Source organism: Nerophis lumbriciformis, linkage group LG03, assembly GCF_033978685.3.
Source record: "Nerophis lumbriciformis linkage group LG03, RoL_Nlum_v2.1, whole genome shotgun sequence".
In the NCBI taxonomy this organism is placed as follows: Eukaryota; Metazoa; Chordata; class Actinopteri; order Syngnathiformes; family Syngnathidae; genus Nerophis; species Nerophis lumbriciformis.
Genome location: NC_084550.2, coordinates 51,014,385 through 51,033,727, shown reverse-complemented (window position 1 = coordinate 51,033,727; position 19,343 = coordinate 51,014,385). Strand labels below are relative to the sequence as shown.

The following is a 19,343-nucleotide window of genomic DNA, read 5'->3' as shown; positions in this document are numbered from 1 at the left end:
AGCAACTTATTCGGGTGTTACCATTTAGTGGTCAATTGTACAGAATATGTACTGTACTGTGTAATCTACTAATACAAGTTTCAATCAGTCAATCAATGCTATAGGACACATAATAAAATAGCTTTTTAGAAATGCGGATTGTGCGGATATTTTATATAAATGATTAGGTCTCTCAAAATATATTTTATTTAAATCAGATAATCGCATATTGATTTAGATTAATAATGATTAATCACAGGTTATTACTCCTTTGCATGATTGAATAACTTTAACTTAACCCCAATATTTGAACAAAAATGCAATGCCGTTATTTGCTAAAAACGTGGTAATACCGTATTTTTCGGACTATAAGTCGCAGTTTTTTTCATAGTTTGGCCGGGCTGCAGTGCGATTTATATGTTTTTTTCCTTCTTTATTATGCATTTTCGGCAGGTACGACTTATACTCCGGTGCGACTTATACTCCGAAAAATACGGTAATTTTATCCAAAGTCAGGTCGGGGTTTATTTTGGAATACAATTCCCCATCAAGTAGGACTACACCAGTCAAAGTCTCCTCACTCATTTTTGCACCTGTGTGCTGCCGTAACAGTACAAAGTTAGCGGTCATTATTCGTCTCTACAGAGTTTGGTAAATAAATGCCTGTAAGTAGAAATACACTTGCTATTTAATGTCAATTTTGTTCCGTTAAAATCAAATTTGATAAACGTTTGTCCAAGTTCGCTCTGCTCATTTTCATCAGCCTATCAATGAGCTGGTCTTTTTGATGTAGATGCCCATATTGGCTGTACAGATTTACTTTAGAAAAGAGAAGTGTGGGATACTTCTCTTGTTGCCTTATTTGTATTTGACTTTAGTAAATTGATTTATATTATTATTTGGTGCAGCCGGGGATAGAAAGAGAAAATAAGGAAGACAGAGGGGGAAATTGCAGGGACAAGAGGGGGATAAGACAAAGAGACAACAACCACAAACACAACAATAATAACAAGAACAACATCAGCATATAGGATATGTACAAATATGATGGTAAAAGTGATAGCAAAGAAGCATTTGGTGAAATAAATATTAATAACACAGAAATGACAATGACCATTGTTACACTAAAAAAAAGGAGAAATGAAAATACCAATAGAAATAGCACTATTGATAATGCATAATAACAATAACTACCTCTGTTATCAACGATACAATTGTTTCAAATGCAACAATACATACTGTATATGTAATGATAACTTGAAATTAGGGATGTCCGATAATATCGGACTGCCGATATTATCGGCCGATAAATGCTTTAAAATGTAATATCGGTAATTATCGGTATCGGTTTCAAAATTATCGCTATCTGTTTCGAAAAGTAAAATTTATGACTTTTTAAAACGCCGCTGTGTACAGCGCGCCAATAAACCTTAAAGGCACTTCCTTTGCATGCCGGGCCAGTCACATAATATCTACGGCTTTTCACTCACACAAGTGAATGCAAAGCATACTTGGTCAACAGCCATACAGGTCACACTGAGGGTGGCTGTATAAACAACTTTAACACTGTTACAAATATGCGCCACACTGTGAACCCACACCAAACAAGAATGACAAACACATTTCTGGAGAACATCTGCACCGTAACAGAACAAATACCCAGAACCCCTGGCAGCACTAACTCTTCCGGGACGCTACAATATACACCCCCGCTATTCCCCCCCCCAATACCGCCCACCTCAACCTCCTCATGCTCTCTCAGGCAGAGCATGTCACAAAATTCCAAGCTGCTGTTTTGAGGCATGTTAAAAAAAATAATGCACTTTGTGACTTCAATAATAAATATGGCAATGCCATGTTGGCATTTTTTCCCATAACTTGAGTTGATTTATTTTGGAAAACCTTGTTACATCGTTTAATGCATCCAGCGGGGCATCACAACAAAATTAGGCATAATAATGTGTTAATTCCACGACTGTATATATCGGTATCGGTTGATATCGGAATCGGTAATTAAGAGTTGGACAATATCGGATATCGGCAAAAAAGCCATTATCGGACATCTGTACTTGAAATACGGCGGCAGCGGCGATGACCAAGAACGCGGAGTTGGAATATAATTACAACATTTTATGTACCGGTACATATTTATATCCAGATTTGAACAATTAGTGATTCACTGAAATATATTTATTAATTGTGGTTCTTACAAAAAATATATCTTATAAAATATAAAAGCTAAAATGTCTCTTAAAGCTCTGCCCCTTTAATTAGTGAATACTAAATAATTTAACTTTAGCCTACTACTACAACCATATTATTTACCAGCAACATGAAGTGAAACAGAGGCAGAGGTGTCCTGCCACAGTCAGTCAACCTCCTTCTCAATCAATCAATCAATCAATCTTTATTTATATAGCCCTAAATCACAAGTGTCTCAAAGGGCTGCACAAGCCACAACGACAGCCTCGGTACAAAGCCCACATAAGGGCAAGGAAAAACTCACCCCAGTGGGACGTCGATGTGAATGACTATGAGAAACCTTGGAGAGGACCGCATATGTGGGTAACCCCCCCCTCTAGGGGAGACCGAAAGCAATGGATGTCGAGTGGGTCTGACATAATATTGTGAGAGTCCAGTCCATAGTGGATCCAACATAATAGTAAGAGTCCAGTCCATAGTGGGGCCAGCAGGACACCATCCCGAGCGGAGACGGGTCAGCAGCGCAGAGATGTTCTCAGCCGATGCACAGGCGAGCGGTACACCCCGGGTCCCGACTCTGGACAGCCAGCACTTCATCCATGGCCACCGGACCTGTGCCCCCCCCCCCCCTCAAGGAAAAGGGGAGCAGAGGAGAAAAGAAAAGAAACGGCAGATCAACTGGTCTAACAGGGGGGCTATTTAAAGGCTAGAGTATACAAATGAGTTTTAAGATGGGACTTAAATGCTTCTACTGAGGTAGCATCTCTAATTGTTACCGGGAGGGCATTCCATAGTACTGGAGCCCGAATAGAAAACGCTCTATAGCCCGCAGACTTTTTTTGGGCTCTGGGAATCACTAATAAGCCGGAGTTCTTTGAACGCAAATTTCTTGCCGGGACATATGGTACAATGCAATCGACAAGATAGGACGGAGCTAGACCGTGTAGTATTTTATACGTAAGTAGTAAAACCTTAAAGTCACATCTTTAGTGCACAGGAAGCCAGTGCAGGTGAGCCAGTATAGGCGTAATATGATCAAACTTTCTTGTTCTTGTCAAAAGTCTAGCAGCCGCATTTTGTACCAATTGTAATCTTTTAATGCTAGACATAGGGAGTAAGGCTGAAACGACGCGTCGACATAGTCGACGTCATCGGTTACGTAAATACGTCGACGTCGTTTTTATGCTTCGACGCGTCGCATATTTACGTCACACTGCCGTCATGGCGGAGCGCAAAGCAGATGATGCGAGCGGTGCGAGCGAGGGAAAAAAAGCACGCCAAAAGTCGTCAAAAGTGTGGGAGTATTTTAATAAACGGCCTAATAATGTTGTAGCGGTGAACAGCTGTCTCGTCAGCTGAAGCGCGAGCTCGCAACCGTGGCTGCTTAGCAACCAGCCAAACCCCACTTAATAAAATTATATTTTATCTTAGAGCACATCCGCATCCCTATTCACCTAGGCAACCCCAGGAAATTTATATAATTCGGCATTATTTCGGCCAGTCGGCTTATAAAATCAGAGCCGATCAGTTTACGTTCACGCGCAGGTATAACGCGGCGCGCTCCTGTCTCATCTGCTGGTGCGCGAGCCCGGTAATTGGACCGCTGTGTCAAATCAAGGAGTACAAAAGACGCCAGCGGAGAGTGGAAAACGGTTTAGTTCATTACAAATAACCCAGAGTTGTGCCAAAAGTATGTAAGATTTAATATTTCTCTTCGTGGGTGTGGCGCACCTGTTGCGCTGGTGAGATGGGGGGGGGGGGTTGTGTGCATGTAGCGTGCTTAGTCTGGAGGCTAAATACACACAGTGTGTTATGTAACTGTTGTTTAGTGTTGATATTCTTTGCTTAGTTTGATAAATGTTGGAGCAGTTTGCTTCATCAGGAGGGTGAAGTCGCTCAATTTAAAGTGTTGGATTTAACTGTGTTGGTGAGGGCGTAGAAAAAGGGGCATTTTTCTACCAGTAGACAGCGTTTAAGATTGAGTGTTTCACTGCTAAATTAATAATATATTTATATTGAATATGGATTTTAAATATGTATCTAAATAGGTGGTTAATTGGTTAGGTATTCATGTATTTGCATATTGGGTTTTCTGTTGCATTTATCTATTGTGTTTCTGGTGTTAAATGTATTTTATATGTATCTTGGTGCATTTATGTTGAGACAATTTATTTAAAATCTGTTTTAACTTAAAGGGAAAAGATGTGTCCATTTTCTTGCACTTGTTTAATGGTTAAGAGTTTGATAGCCTAATTAATAGTTGTAAATTATGGGATTGATAATTGATTAATTTTTTACAGCATGTTAATCTTGTGATGTTTTGTCCTTAAAGGTTTTTCACCTACTAAAGAAGCTAAAGGCTACTAAAGGCTACTAAAGACAGCTAATGACAGCTAAAGAAACTAAAGTCTATTAACACTGCTAAAGACTGCTAAAAAGACTAAAGAAGAAAAAAGAAGCTGTTTCTTGGTTGGAAAAACTGTTGCAAACTAAAGGAAAATAAAAGGAAAAAGTAACTACGGTCTGGTCTTTTGAGTGAAATCCAGAAGCCACATTCAGCATTGGTACATCCCTTCAAGTGTGGGATAAGCACAGCGAAAAAAGCAAAACACTTGACAGTTGTTGTATGCACACTGTGTCGAGCGGAAATGGCCTATCATAGCAGCACAACGGCTATGAAGGAACATTTGAAAAGAAAACATCCGACAGCGTTCTTGCCATCACCATCAACTAGTCAATCGTCCGCGTGAGTATACGTTGTCATCATTACACAAAATCATGAATGTGTCATTTGTATCTGCGTTGTAAATTCATAAACTAAAACACTGTTTCGCTCTGAGAGGCGCGTTTGGCGTGCCTGTTCAGTGTTTACAAAGACGCGCTCCTCTTTAACGCTAACGTTAATTAGTTGTGCAAATACCTTTTACAACATTAACAGTTACATATACTATGTACAAACCAACTTTCACTTTAATCATACTATCATTGTTGTGTTATTAAGCAAAATAAGCAATACTTTTACTTTTGTTGAAATGTTTACACTGTTACAGAATATTTCGTTTTGCACTTTTTTGTATTGGATGTTTATCTTTATTTTTGCACATTTTAAAGCAAAATAAGCAATACTTTTACTTTAGAAATGCTTATACTATTGCAGAATATTAAGATTTGCACTGGATGTTTACTTTTATATTTGCACATTAAAAAGCAAATAAGCTACTTTTAATTTTGTTAAATGTTAAAAGTTTTAAATGTTTACATTGTTACAGAATATTTTGTCATGTTGTTGTCAATGTTGACTGAGTGGCCATACTTTTTTTTTTTGTATATAAAAGTCATGCCTTTTGAAAAAACTGGCCAACATTTATTTTTTCATCTTCATTTTAAATAAAAAAAATAATCGGTAAAAGGAAAAATAATCTATAGATTAATCGAAAAAAATAATCTATAGATTAACCGATTAATCGAAAAAAATAATCTATAGATTAATCGATAGAAAAATAATCGTTAGCTGCAGCCTTAATAGGGAGACCCGAAAATAATACGTTACAGTAGTCGAGACGAGACGTAACGAACGCATGAATAATGATCTCAGCGTCGCTAGTGGATAAAATAGAACAAATTTTAGCGATATTGCGGAGATGAAAGAAGGCCGTTTTAGTAACACTCTTAATGTGTGACTCAAAGGAGAGAGTTGGGTCGAAAATAAAACCCAGATTCTTTACTGATTCGCCTTGTGTAATTGTTTGGTTGTCAAATGTTAAGGTGGTATTATTAAATAAATGTCGGTGTTTAGCAGGACCGATAATCAGCATTTCCGTTTTCTTGGCGTTGAGTTGCAAGAAGTTAGCGGACATCCATTGTTTAATTTCATTAAGACACGCCTCCAGCTGACTACAATCCGGCGTGTTGGTCAGCTTTAGGGGCATGTAGAGTTGGGTGTCATCAGCATAACAATGAAAGCTAACACCGTATTTGCGTATGATGTCGCCTAGCGGCAGCATGTAAATACTAAAGAGTGCAGGGCCAAGAACCGAACCCTGAGGAACTCCGCACGTTACCTTAACATAGTCCGAGGTCACATTATTATGGTAGACGCGTTGCATCCTGTCAGTAAGATAAGAGTTAAACCACGACAAAGCTAAGTCTGACATACCAATACATGTTTTGATACGCTCTAATAAAATATTATGATCGACGGTATCGAAAGCAGCGCTAAGATCAAGAAGCAGCAACATAGATGACGCATCAGAATCCATCGTTAGCAGTAGATCATTAGTCATTTTTGCAAGGGCTGTCTCCGTAGAGTGATTTGCCCTGAAACCGGATTGAAAAGGTTCACAGAGATTGTTAGACACTAAGTGTTCATTTAGCTGCTGTGCGACAATTTTTTTGAGGATTTTCGAAATAAAGGGAAGGTGGGACACCGGTCGGTAGTTTACCATGAGGTCAGGATCAAGGTTATGTCTTTTGAGCAGAGGATGAATAACCGCTTTCTTGAATGCTAGGGGAACAGTGCCAGAGGAAAGTGATAAGTTTATAATATTTAGCACTGATGGACCTAATAATACAAAAAGCTCCTTGATAAGTTTCCCAGGAAGTGGGTCAAGTAAACATGTTGTTTGTTTTATCCCACTTACACGCTGTAATAGTTCCTCTAATGTTATTTCATCAAAAAGAGAGAGACTATTTTGTATTGCAGTATCCGTCGTAGATACAGTTGTATCTGTGTTCATAGAACCCAGTTGTAGCTGGGATGCGTTGTCTTTAATCTCCTTTCTAATGAGTTCAATTTTCTTATTAAAGAAATTCATAAAGTCATCTGCCGAGTGGGTGGACCTGCTGCTGCTGAACAGGTCGCACCTGTGGTCCGGACTGTAGGCCTACCTCCTCTCCAAGTCGAGCCCTTTTCGGCTGTTGAAAATATTTTTCTATACTCATCTGTGTGAAGGAGTGAACATTCAACATTAGAATTTATTACTAACGAGCAGAACCGCTCTATGTACAGTGCCGTCTAACCTTAAGCGGCAGCAGCTCAACACATGCAGGGTTCAACGTTAAGGTTTTTTTCTACTTGCCTGACTTCTCAAATCTACTTGCCCCAATATTTTTACTTGTCCTGCCTAGGTTTTTTTCTGGCTGTGTAGTGCTCATGGCTTATATCTTACTAAAATTCTTCCCGTTGACTATTTACAACACTACACAGTATTTATTATTATTATTATTATCTATAATTACATTTAAATGGCATTGCATACATGTAAAATTAAATGCTATTTCACATTATTTGACCAGTAGCAGTTACACCCATCTGAACAGGTCAGCCACCTGTTTAAAGCCCGATCACAGTTAAAATCTTGAAATGGCCAAAACATTAACCTGGACAACATTTTAACAGCTGGTTGGCTCAGATTTTATTCTTTTCATTGCATTCACATGCTGCAGTGGACAGTGGACAATTTAGCTTCAGTCCATGTGTGTTTATTGACAACAGGGTTATAACCTGGACACGTTAGCTCGTCGGTATGAAAACACGTGACTGTTAATACGTCCGTCTGCCACGGACCCAGAGTCAAACAGCGGCGGTGTTAATGAAGCAGCGTCAGGCTGCTAACCGTCAGTTAAACGCTCGGTGAAATCGCGGATTAACGTTAAATATATGATGAGCCGCGAGCGATGCAGCTATAACCTATCTGGGTTGGGGCGGCATGGCGTAGTGGGTAGAGCAACCGTGCCAGAAACCTGAGGGTTGCAGGTTCGCTCCCCGCCTCTTACCATTCAAAAATCGCTGCCGTTGTGTCCTTGGGCGGGACACTTCACCCTTTGCCCCCGGTGCCACTCACACCGGTGAATGGAATGATGAATGATGGTGGTGGTCGGAGGGGCCGTTGGCGCAAATTGCAGCCACGCTTCCGTCAGTCTACCCCAGGGCAGCTGTGGCTATGAAAGTAGCTTACCACCACCAGGTGTGAATGAATGATGGGTTCTACATGTAAAGCGACTTTGGGTACTTAGAAAAGCGCTATATAAATCCCAGGTATTATTATTATTATTATTATCTACCTATAACACCTGTAAAAATGAAGCAATGCTACCACGCTAGCAAGCGTTAGCTAGCCGGCTATGAGCCACCAAGCTGCTAACTATCGCCAAAAGGCACCATTTAAGTTTTTTTCCCCATGGCATCCCGACCGGTAGGAGGCCGCGGGGAAGACCCAGGACACGTTGGGAAGACTATGTCTCCCGGCTGGCCTGGGAACGCCTCGGGGTCCCCCGGGAGGAGCTGGATGAAGTGGCTGGGGAGAGGGAAGTCTGGGCTTCCCTGCTTAGGCTGCTGCCCCCGCGACCCGACCTCGGATAAGCGGAAGAAGATGGATGGATGGATGGATCCTGGATCAAGGCTTTCAGCAGCTTTTGGACGTTTGAGGTAGAAACGTAGGAAGCGCCATCATTAAGAAAAGTAGCCGGCGAGTATTTTGATCCCGTCCGTCCCTCTTCTTCTTCTTCTTCTTCTTCTTCTTCTTCTTCTGGCCCACCAGGTGAATTAAGTGCTATTGGCGGAGTTACAATGCATAGTAGGCTACCGCCACCTACTGCATCGGAGGTGTAACTACAAGCAACATTCACAGACAGTCCCATTGCTTTTATGAGCGGTCGAGCGAGTCAAAAGCTGAAAAATCCATTTGTGGCGGACGTAATTCTTTCGTGGCGGGCCGCCACAAATAAATGAATGTGTGGGAAACACTGCATTTAATAAAGTCAAATACAAATAAGGCAACAAGAGAAGTATCCTACATTTCTCTTTTGTAAAATAAATCTGAACAGCCATCTACATCAACTATATGCATACCTGCCAACTACTCCGGTTTTCCCGTAATTAGTACGGTTTTCATCAACCTATTCCGGGTTACGGTTGCAGTGATAAAAAGTACGGTTTTTCATTAATTAAAAAAATATATTTTTTTAAAAGTTTTATTCACGAAATCGCGTAACAACAATGACACTGCTTCCCGTAACTTCCTATCGAGCCATTCCGAATGCCATGCGCGAGGCTATTTATAGCACCGCTGTCAAGCACGAGGCACCAGTTGTATGGCGTCACATTAGTGCCAAAAATCCGAGCGCATAAAAACTGTTATCGCGCGCTGATTCTCCACTTCGTGCACGCGCGCGACACCATTTTGCGCGCGCGTGGTGCCTTTTAGCGCGCGCGCGGTGCCTTTCTGCGCGCTCTCTGTGTACTCCTGGCATCTCTCCTCGCGCTGTCATGTTTCTTTTTGGCACTTTGGGGGCGGGTATGCTTAGACGGCCTCTTCTTTCTGATTGGTCAGGCGAAAAACGCTGAAAAATGCTCAGAGCCAATCAGAAGTATAGCAGGGCGGGTCATCGTCATTATGTATCAAGATTTACGGAGGAAGAAGTGGATAAAAAAATGTCGCGCGCTGATGAAGGTTATTTCATACCACATAAACACAATACAGGGTAATACAAAATGTGACCCAAATAAATAATAAGACAACAAGCACCATAATCACATCTTTCAGCCAGAACTGGTCCACCAGCAATAACATCCAACCATAACATTATTTTATATTTTCACTTCTTCTTGAACATTTGTTTTCTAATTTATGGAATTTCTTTTGATTCAGCCATAAAATTAATGAAATAATCTTTGAATTTTGTTTTTAAAATGTTAAAAATAGCTTTTAATAATGTATTCTGAAACAGTTTAAAATAATCAGAGAACTGACTAACACTGACCCTACACAACTATGTGGCACAATTAAGTCATTTTTTTTTTTTAAAGCGAAAGAGGTAATTTCAACAGCATCCTATGTCATATCTACATGTAATAAGATTTGTAACAAGGCAAACCGTTTGTAAATTGGTCGAAAATAGAGCAAGTTATGGTAATTTAAGTAGTACATGTACCATTGACATCAATGTAATGATTGAGGCTAGATGTCTGAAGTAAGATGGCTACAACGTTGCTACACTGGAGAATGATTGGTCATATGAAAAATGCTCACAGCCAATCAGAAAGAAGGGGCCGTCTAAGCATACCCGCCCCCAAAGTGCCAAAAAGAAACATGACAGCGCGAGGAGAGATGCCAGGAGCGCAGAAAGGCACCACGCGCGCGCAAAATGGTGCCGCGCGCGCGCACGAAGTGGAGAATCAGCGCGCGATAACAGTTTTTATGCGCTCGGATTTTTGGCACTAATGTGACGCCATACAGTTGCCATTGTTTCCAAACGAGCGAACGATCATGGAATCAGCCGGAGAAAAATCGCAAACGAGTCTTAAACCGAAAAGAAAACTGCAGTCATTCCGTGAAGAATATTCAAAAGCCTATCCGGGAATAATTATCCGTTCCAAAAAGGCTGAAAACTACGCGAATTGCACCTTGTGCAGACAAGATTTTTCGATCGGACACGGAGGAATTAGCGATGTAAAAGACCACGTTGGGACAAAAAAGTCTAATGCCGTTGCTTGCGATACAAGTGGAAAACTTTCAACGTTTTTCGTCGCCCAAACAGTGATGGTTTTAGCAACATTTTAACCTGTCTGAATGCTAATAATCGTTTTGCGTTAACCCCCCACCAGGACTTTGTCCTGGACCTACCGGGGCCTGCGGCCCCTGGACCCTGGCTACTAGGTTTTTCTGATTTCAAAAGTTGGCAGGTATGTATATGATTTGCCTGAGAAGCTGGACAGGACAAAAAATAAAAATAAAAATAAAAGTGCTTTATTATTTAGATAATTTTTGTCTTTGACTTTTTAAATGTTCATATTGCCGACGATCGCCCTCATTTAATCGTGGCAGCCAAAATCGCGATTAAAATTTGATTAATTGTGCCACAAATTGGATGAAAAAGTTAAAGTTGGTAAAAAAAAAAAGTATTTTAATCAATTAATACAGGAATTTTATTTTTGGTAACACTTTAGCATGGGGAACATATTCTAAGTAACAAAGACTTAATTTAGATTTATTTGGTTAGGGTTAGTTGTATAATAAGGCCATGCAGCATAAGGCATTAATAAGTACTTAATAATGACTAATTAAGAGCCAATATGTTACTAATTTGCATGTTAATAAGCAACTAATTAATGGTGAATATGTTCCCTATACTAAAGTGTTACCGTATTTTTCAACTTCACTCAACTTTGAGGCACTTTCAATAAAAATGAAATGAGCACAATAAGCTGTTCTTCTTTGCTCTCCATCCCACACGTTTTCTTGTTACCGCTTTGCAGCTCACTCAGTTTTACTGAAAGCATATACTTACTCCTTTGCTGACTATGCACAGGGGGTGTGTGTCAGTGTGTGTGTGTGTGTGTGTGTGTGTGTGTATATATATAAAGAGGGAGGGGCATTTCCTCTAATGCATCTTCCCAACTCGCACATTTTATTCAGGCTGCTCCTTCCACCCTCTTTCCTTCTCACTCATTGTCTCGTGTCACTTCTTGCTGTCTTCCTCATGCCCGACACTCGCATGCTCGTCACACTCGGGCACGCAACCCCAGTTCCACGTTATCATCATACGCCGCATCCGCTAGACTTGTATTATTCATTGTGTCGTTCTCCCTCCTCGTCTTCTCTCCATCCCTTCCACCGCTCACTGTTTTTGGAATTCTCGGCCAGTGCTTCTTCGTGATAGCTACTGTTGTTTTTTGTCCATTTTTTTTATTTTTTTTGCATTTATATCCTCCTGGGTCTGCTCTCTGCGTCAGGAATCTGCTGCAGACTGAGGTGGGTTTTCTTTTTTTCACAGCATCGGTTCTGTCTGTCGCTCTCTCTCCCGCTTCCTCTCTCTCCCCGTTCTTGCTGTTGCGTTCTCATATCCTTGTCCACGCTGTCTCTTGTATGTAACATTTACTGCAAGGCTGAACAGCTACAGCCCGTGGAAGTCTGTATGGTTGATCGGGTTGCTGCTGCATTGAAAGCTGTCTTTACGTACCTTATTGCGCTGGTATTTACTTCGCTCGCGCCCTCATTCGTCCTTACCGCGTTGTCTGAATGTCGTCATGGTGTATGCATGCTTCTGCCATTTAAATCCTCAGCTGTAGGATTGATTAAAAAAAAAATACATCATATGAAAGTGTGAAGAGTCTCAGACAAGGAATGTTTTTCCTCTTCACCTCACCTCAGTTGCCCTGCCAGCACTGCTGTTGATACCACTGCAATTTTACCTGATGCAGTTCCACAGCCAACAACACCCAGAAGACAAGTTCAAGCTACTTTTCTGTAAGGTTGAGAGCAGTCATTACTGCATGCCAGTATCTGTGTGTTTTGTACAGAATGCATGGATGCCAGCCATGCAAAGGAGACGCAGGCTGCAGGTGGAGATGTCCGATAACATCGGCCTGCCGATAAATGCGTTAAAATGTAATTTGAAAATGAAATTATCGGTATCGTTTTTTTTATTATCGGTATCGTTTTTTTTGTTTTGTTTGTTTTTTTAAATGTATTAAATCAACATAAAAAACACAAGATACACTTACAATTAGTTCACTAACCCAAAAAACCTCCCTCCCCTATTTACACTCATTCACAGAAAAGGGTTGTTTCTTTCTGTTATTATTATTCTGGTTCCTACATTATATATCAATATATATCAATACAGTCTGCAGGGATACAGTCAGTAAGCACACATGATTGTGCGTGCTGCTGGTCCACTAATAGTAGTAACCTTTAACATTTAATTTGACTCATTTCCATTAATTACTAGTTTCTATGTACCGTATTTTTCGGAGTATAAGTCGCACTGGAGTATAAGTCGCACCTGCTGAAAATGCATAATAAAGAAGGAAAAAACATATAAGTCGCACTGGAGCCCGGCCAAACAAACTATGAAAAAAACTGCGACTTATAGTCCGAAAAATACGGTAACTGTTTTTATATTGTTTTACTTTCTTTTTTATTCAAGAAAATGTTTTGAATGTATTTATCTTATTTTATTTTATTATTATTTTTAAAAAGGACCTTATCTTCACCATACCTGGTTGTCCAAATTAGGCATAATAATGTGTTAATTCCAGGACTGTATATATCGTTTGGTATCCGTTGATATCGGTATCGGTAATTAAAGAGTTGGACAATATCGGATATCGGCAAAAAGCCATTATCGGACATCCCTAGCTGCAGGTGTTCTTTTTGGTGCATTAAGCTGTTGGAGACGCGAAGGAGGAAAGAAATGCTACTAAAAGGCAAAACAAACAAGTAGTAGGCGTTTTTTTTAAATTGACACTTGGTGTGCAATCAGTAATGCGGACACCGTATAGCTCCGTTGTGGTGAAGAAGGAGCTGAGCCGGAAGGCAAAGCACTCAATTTACCGGTCGATCTACGTTCCCGTCCTCATCTATGGTCATGAGCTTTGGTTTATGACCCAAAGGACAAGATGACGGGTACAAGCGCCTGAAATTAGTTTCCTCCGCCGGATGGCGGGGCTCTACCTTAGAGATGGGGTGAGAAGCTCCGTCATCCGGGAAGAGCGCAAAGTAAAGCCACTGCTCCCCCACATGGAGAGGAGCCAGATGAAGTGGTTCGGGCATCTGGTCAGGATGCCACCCGAACGTCTCCCTAGGGAGGTGTTTAGGGCACGTCCGACCGGTAGGAGGCCACGGGGGGAGACCCAGGTCACATTGGGAAGATTGTCTCCCGGCTGGCCTGGGAACGCCTCGGGATCCTCCGGGAGGAGCTGGACGAAGTGGCTGGGGAAAGGGAAGTCTGGACTTCCCTGCTTAGGCTGCTGCCCCCGCGACCCAACCTTGGATAAGCGGAGGAAAATGGATGGATGGATGGTGTACAATCCGCTTTCTTTGTCAACAAGATGACAATTTGTTTTGGTTCCGATTGATGTACTTTTTATATATTTGTGTTTTATGATGATTACCAAGGCTCTTCACCAGTCAAGTCAATGTACTGTAGGTCTCCAGCCTGTCATTTTGATTGAGCACTTCAATGGGCAAGAGTTTTTTTCATTACTTTTTTTACAAATAGTTTTACAGTGTTGTTGAATTCATAATATATTATGACGTGTCTTTACGTGAAACTTGTTGAAATACCTCAGTCAGCCAAGAGTTTACAAACATAAGGTATGACTTCATGCTTTGTTTCATCTTGTTTCTGTTTAGCTTTCTTTAAAAGAAGAATGTGACTTTCTAATAGGGATGTGTCGCTCTGCCACTGGTCAATATCGGCGTATTTATGTGAAAAAGTATTGTTGTTAAATAAGGTTTAAAAACACAAGATAGTCTCAAACAAAGGTCACTTTCTCTTGGTGAATAGGCTAACTGATATTGTTGGTAAAATGCGGCTGTAACGTCAGTGAATAATGCTATACTAGTGTTGCTAACTAGGGGTGTAACGATTTGTTTTAACAGCGATTCGATTTGATTTCATATTTGTGGTTGCCGATACGATTCTGGGACGATCTAATTTTTTAGAACGATGCACCCCACAACGTTTCTGTGACTTGAAAGACATATTTATGGCGCCTCTGAAATGTATTTAGAGTTGGTGAAAAATACTACATTGTAGGGTTGTACGGAGTACCGGTATTAGTATAGTACTGCGATACTAATGAATCATATTCGATACTATACCGCCTCTGAAAAGTACCGGTCTGCCCCCCACCCCCGTAAGTTTCTTACAAGTATCATCCCTGCAGGACGAGGAATAGCTAAACATGCTTCACTACACACCGTAGCTCACCAGCGTCAAAATGTAAACAAACGCCATTGGTGGATCTATACCTGACATCCACTGTAATGATACCAAGTACAGTTGCGTATCTAGTCGATACTACTATTATTACGTCGATATTTTTTGGCATCACATCTTTCATTTTTTTAGAATTTATATTATGTTTATGAACTTAGGAAATATGTCCCTGGACACATGAGGATTTTGAATATGACCAATATATGATCCTGTAACGACTTGGTATTGGGTTGATACCCAAATTTGTGGTATCATCCAAAACTAATGTAAAGTATCAAACAACAGAAGAATAAGTGATTATTAACCTCCGAGGACAAAGGTACGAACAATGGGAGACCGGGCTTTCTGCTCCGCCGCTCCCAGTCTGTGGAACGCTCTCCCTGACCACATGAGGGCACCACAGACTGTGGATTATTTTAGAAAAAGGCTTAAAAACCCTTCTTTAAAGGGGAACATTATCACCAGACCTATGTAAGCGTCAATATATACCTTGATGTTGCAGAAAAAAGACCATATATTTTTTTAACCGATTTCCGAACTCTAAATGGGTGAATTTTGGCGAATTAAACGCCTTTCTATTATTCGCTCTCGGAGCGATGACGTCACAAGGTGACGTCACATCGGGAAGCAATCCGCCATTTTCTCACTTTCGTCGGTGTGTTGTCGGAGGGTGTAACAACACGAACAGGGACGGATTCAAGTTGCACCAGTGGCCCAAAGATGCGAAAGTGGCAAGAAATTGGACGAAATTTGTTCAAAATACGAGGCTGTGGGGAAAGCCGATGAAATGGTCAGTCGTTTGTTCCGCACACTTTACCGACGAAAGCTATGCTACGACAGAGATGGCAAGAATGTGTGGATATCCTGCGACACTCAAAGCAGATGCTGACATCAACTCCAAAACTGGACAGATCAGCTTTCAGGAAAAGAGAGCGGATGAGGGTATGTCTACAGAATATATTAATTGATGAAAACTTTATTCACTACTCGCAGTTTTACGTAAATTATTATACATACACTGTTTTTACCAATAATTTAGCTTAAAAACATTTTTTTCAATCATTCGAGTACCGGTACATTCGGGTATTCTTGTGTAATGCAGTATTTTGTGTCTATTTAGGTATGGTTAACCTGAGTGCTGAAATCGTGGAAAAATATATATTCTTAGCGCGCCTGAAATGGGCTGTCTGCACTCTCAAAGTGCATGTTGTTGTCAAATGTATTTCATATGCTGTAAACCTAGTTCATAGTTGTTAGTTTCCTTTAAGGCCAAACAAACACATACCAATCGTTGGTTGGAAGGCGATCGCCGAATTCGTCCTCGCTTTCTCCCGTGTCGCTGGCTGTCGTGTCGTTTTCGTCGTTTTCGCTTGCATACTGTTCAAACCGATATGGCTCAATAGCTTCAGTTTCTTCTTCAATTTCGTTTTCGCTACCTGCCTCCACACTACAACCGTCCGTTTCAATACATGCGTAATCTGTTGAATCGCTTAAGCCGCTGAAATCCGAGTCTGAATCCGAGCTAATGTCGCTATACCTTGCTGTTCTATCCGCCATGTTTGTTTGTATTGGCATCACTGTGTGACGTCACAGGAAAATGGACGGGTGTATGTAACGATGGTTAAAATCAGGCACTTTGAAGCTTTTTTTAGGGATATTGCGTGATGGGTAAAATTTTGAAAAAAACTTCGAAAAATAAAATAAGCCACTGGGAACTGATTTTTAATGGTTTTAACCCTTCTGAAATTGTGATAATGTTCCCCTTTAAAAAAAAAAAAAGCCTCTTTTTGGATATATGCATACTAGTTTTAGCTATTTGGCTGTTCTAGTTTTTATTTTTATTTATATTTTTTTTATCTTTTTTTTTTTTTAATACACTAGCACTTTGAGGTTGTTTACTCAATGTAAAATGCTTTTTACAAATAAAATCTATTATTATTATTATTATTTTTACATTTTAACAGAAGTGTAAAAAAAAAGTGTTAAAAGAGAAAGTAAGCAGATATTAACAGTAAATGAACAAGTAGATTAATAATCAGTTTTCTACCACTTGTCCTTAATAATTTTGACAAAATAATAGAATGATAAATGACACAATATGTTACTGCATATGTCAGCAGACTAATTAGGAGACTTTGTTTGCTTACTTACTACTAAAACACAATTTGTCTAGTGTAGTCACTATTTTATGTAAGGACAAACTTGCAATAAGAAACATATGTTTAATGTACCGTACGATTTTTTTGTTAAAATAAAGCCAATAATGCAATTTTTTGTGTTCCCCTTTATTTAGAAAAGGACCGAAAAGTATCTAAATAATTTTGGTACCGGTACCAAAATATTGGTATCGGGACAACACTACTACATTGTTTTATATATTTGATCCATCTATGAAAAACTTTGTTCTGTTTTTTTAATCAATGTAGTATTGTATGAATAAAGGTCAGTGTTTTTCTGTCATAGCTAGGGCTGCAGCTAACGATTATTTTTCTATCGATTAATCTATAGATTATTTTTTCGATTAATCGGTTAATCTATAGATAATTTTTTTCGATTAATCTATAGATTATTTTTCCTTTTACCGATTTTTTTTTTTTATTTAAAATGAAGAGGAAAAAATAAATGTAGGCCAGTTTTTTCAAAAGGCATGGCTTTTATTTACAAAAAAAAAGTATGGCCACTCAGTCAACATTGACAACAACATGACAAAATATTCTGTAACAATGTAAACATTTAAAACTTTTAACATTTAACAAAATTAAAAGTAGCTTATTTGCTTTTTAATGTGCAAATATAAAAGTAAACATCCAGTGCAAATCTTAATATTCTGGAATAGTATTGTTAAGACTTGGACTGTGGAGTTTTTGTTTTCCCAAGATGCAAAAGGATTTGGATCGGACATGGCTTGAAGGTAAATACATTTTTAATAATAACACTCAAAAGAACAAAAGGCGCGCTCAAGGCGGATGTACAAACTTGACTAATGAAAACAAAAGACTTGCACGGGGGCAAAAAACTATGAACAATAAAAAACACTAACTGTGGCAATAATAAACAAACTTACTTGGCATGGACATGAAGTGCGCAGACGTGGACAGAGTGTGACAGGGGGCATAAATGCGAGGATAGCAGGGTGAGAAAGGCTATGACTCCAGGACGAACAACATAAAATGAAAAGCTTAAATAACACAGACATGATTAACAACAGGTGCGTGACTCAAAACAGGTGCGTGACATGACAGGTGAAACTAATGGGTAACTATGGTGACAAGACAAGGGAGTGAAAAAGCCAGAAACTAAACAAAACATGACTAAGACAAAACAGACATGACAAGTATAAGCATTTCAAAAGTAAAAGTATTGCTTATTTTGCTTTAAAATGTGCAAAAATAAAGATAAACATCCAATACAAAAAAGTGCAAAACGGAAATATTCTGTAACAAGTGTAAACATTTCAACAAAAGTAAAAGTATTGCTTATTTGCTAAAATGTGCAAAAATAAAGCTAAACATCCAATACAAAAAAATGTACAGTGTAAACATTTCAACAAAAGTAAAAGTATTGCTTATTTTGCTTAATAACACAACAATGATAGTATGATTAAAGGGAAAGTTAATTGTTCGTTTGTACATAGTATATGTAACTGTTAATGTTGTAAAAGGTATTTGCACAACTAATTAACGTTAGCGTTTGTGACACGTCTTGTGCCGTGGGGTTCTTTCAGGACCGACAGACTGAACGCCAGACGGCTTTGCCAGGTTTACGATCTTTTAATTTTACACAAAGTCTTTTCTCTTCCAACTGCGCGGATCGCGCACCTGGGCACGATTGCGGCGTCGCTCCCGGCGCGCCCCGCCTCGCCACTCGCTCGCCGCCGCCGCCTCTCCACAGCGTTAAAGAGGAGCGCGTCTTTGTAAACACTGAACAGGCACGCCAAACGCGCCTCTCAGAGCGAACCGGTGCTTTAGTTTATGAATTTACAACGCAGATACAAATGACACATTCATGTTTTTGTGTAATGATGACAACGTATACGCACGCGGACGATTGACTTGTTGATGGTGATGGCAAGAACGCTGTCGGGGGTTTTCTTTTCAAATGTTTGTTCATAGCCGTTGTGCTGCTATGATAGGCCATTTCCGCTCGACACAGTGTACATACAACAACATTATTAGGCCGTTTATTGAAATACTCCCACACTTTTGACGACTTTTGGCGTGCTTTTTTCCCCTCGCTCGCATCGTCTGCTTTGCGCTCCGCCATGACAGTAAAGTAGTGTGACGTAAATATGCGACGCGCCGACGCACAAAAACGGCGTCGACGTATTTACGTAACCGATGACGTCGACTACGTCGACGCGTCGTTTCAGCCTTAGTCATAGCCATCCGTAGTATCAACACTGAATCCATTCAACCATAGCTTCTGCCAGCACTCAC

At 40.0% G+C, this 19,343-nt stretch overlaps 1 protein-coding gene across 4 annotated transcripts in view; it reads left to right on the top strand.

Moving 5' to 3' along the window:
• Positions 1-19,343, top strand: part of kcnab2a (potassium voltage-gated channel subfamily A regulatory beta subunit 2a) — a 216,074-nt gene that overhangs the window by 9,485 nt on the left and 187,246 nt on the right. The window contains exon 1 of one of the 4 annotated variants that reach the window (XM_061938804.2): positions 11,303-11,933. The exons of 2 other annotated variants lie outside the window; for them this stretch is intronic. The gene's annotated coding sequence lies outside the window, so the exon portion shown is untranslated. Of the gene's footprint in view, positions 1-11,302; positions 11,934-12,404; positions 12,429-19,343 lie in introns of those variants that run through there. One more of the 4 variants, XM_061938812.2, reaches the window with a different exon arrangement.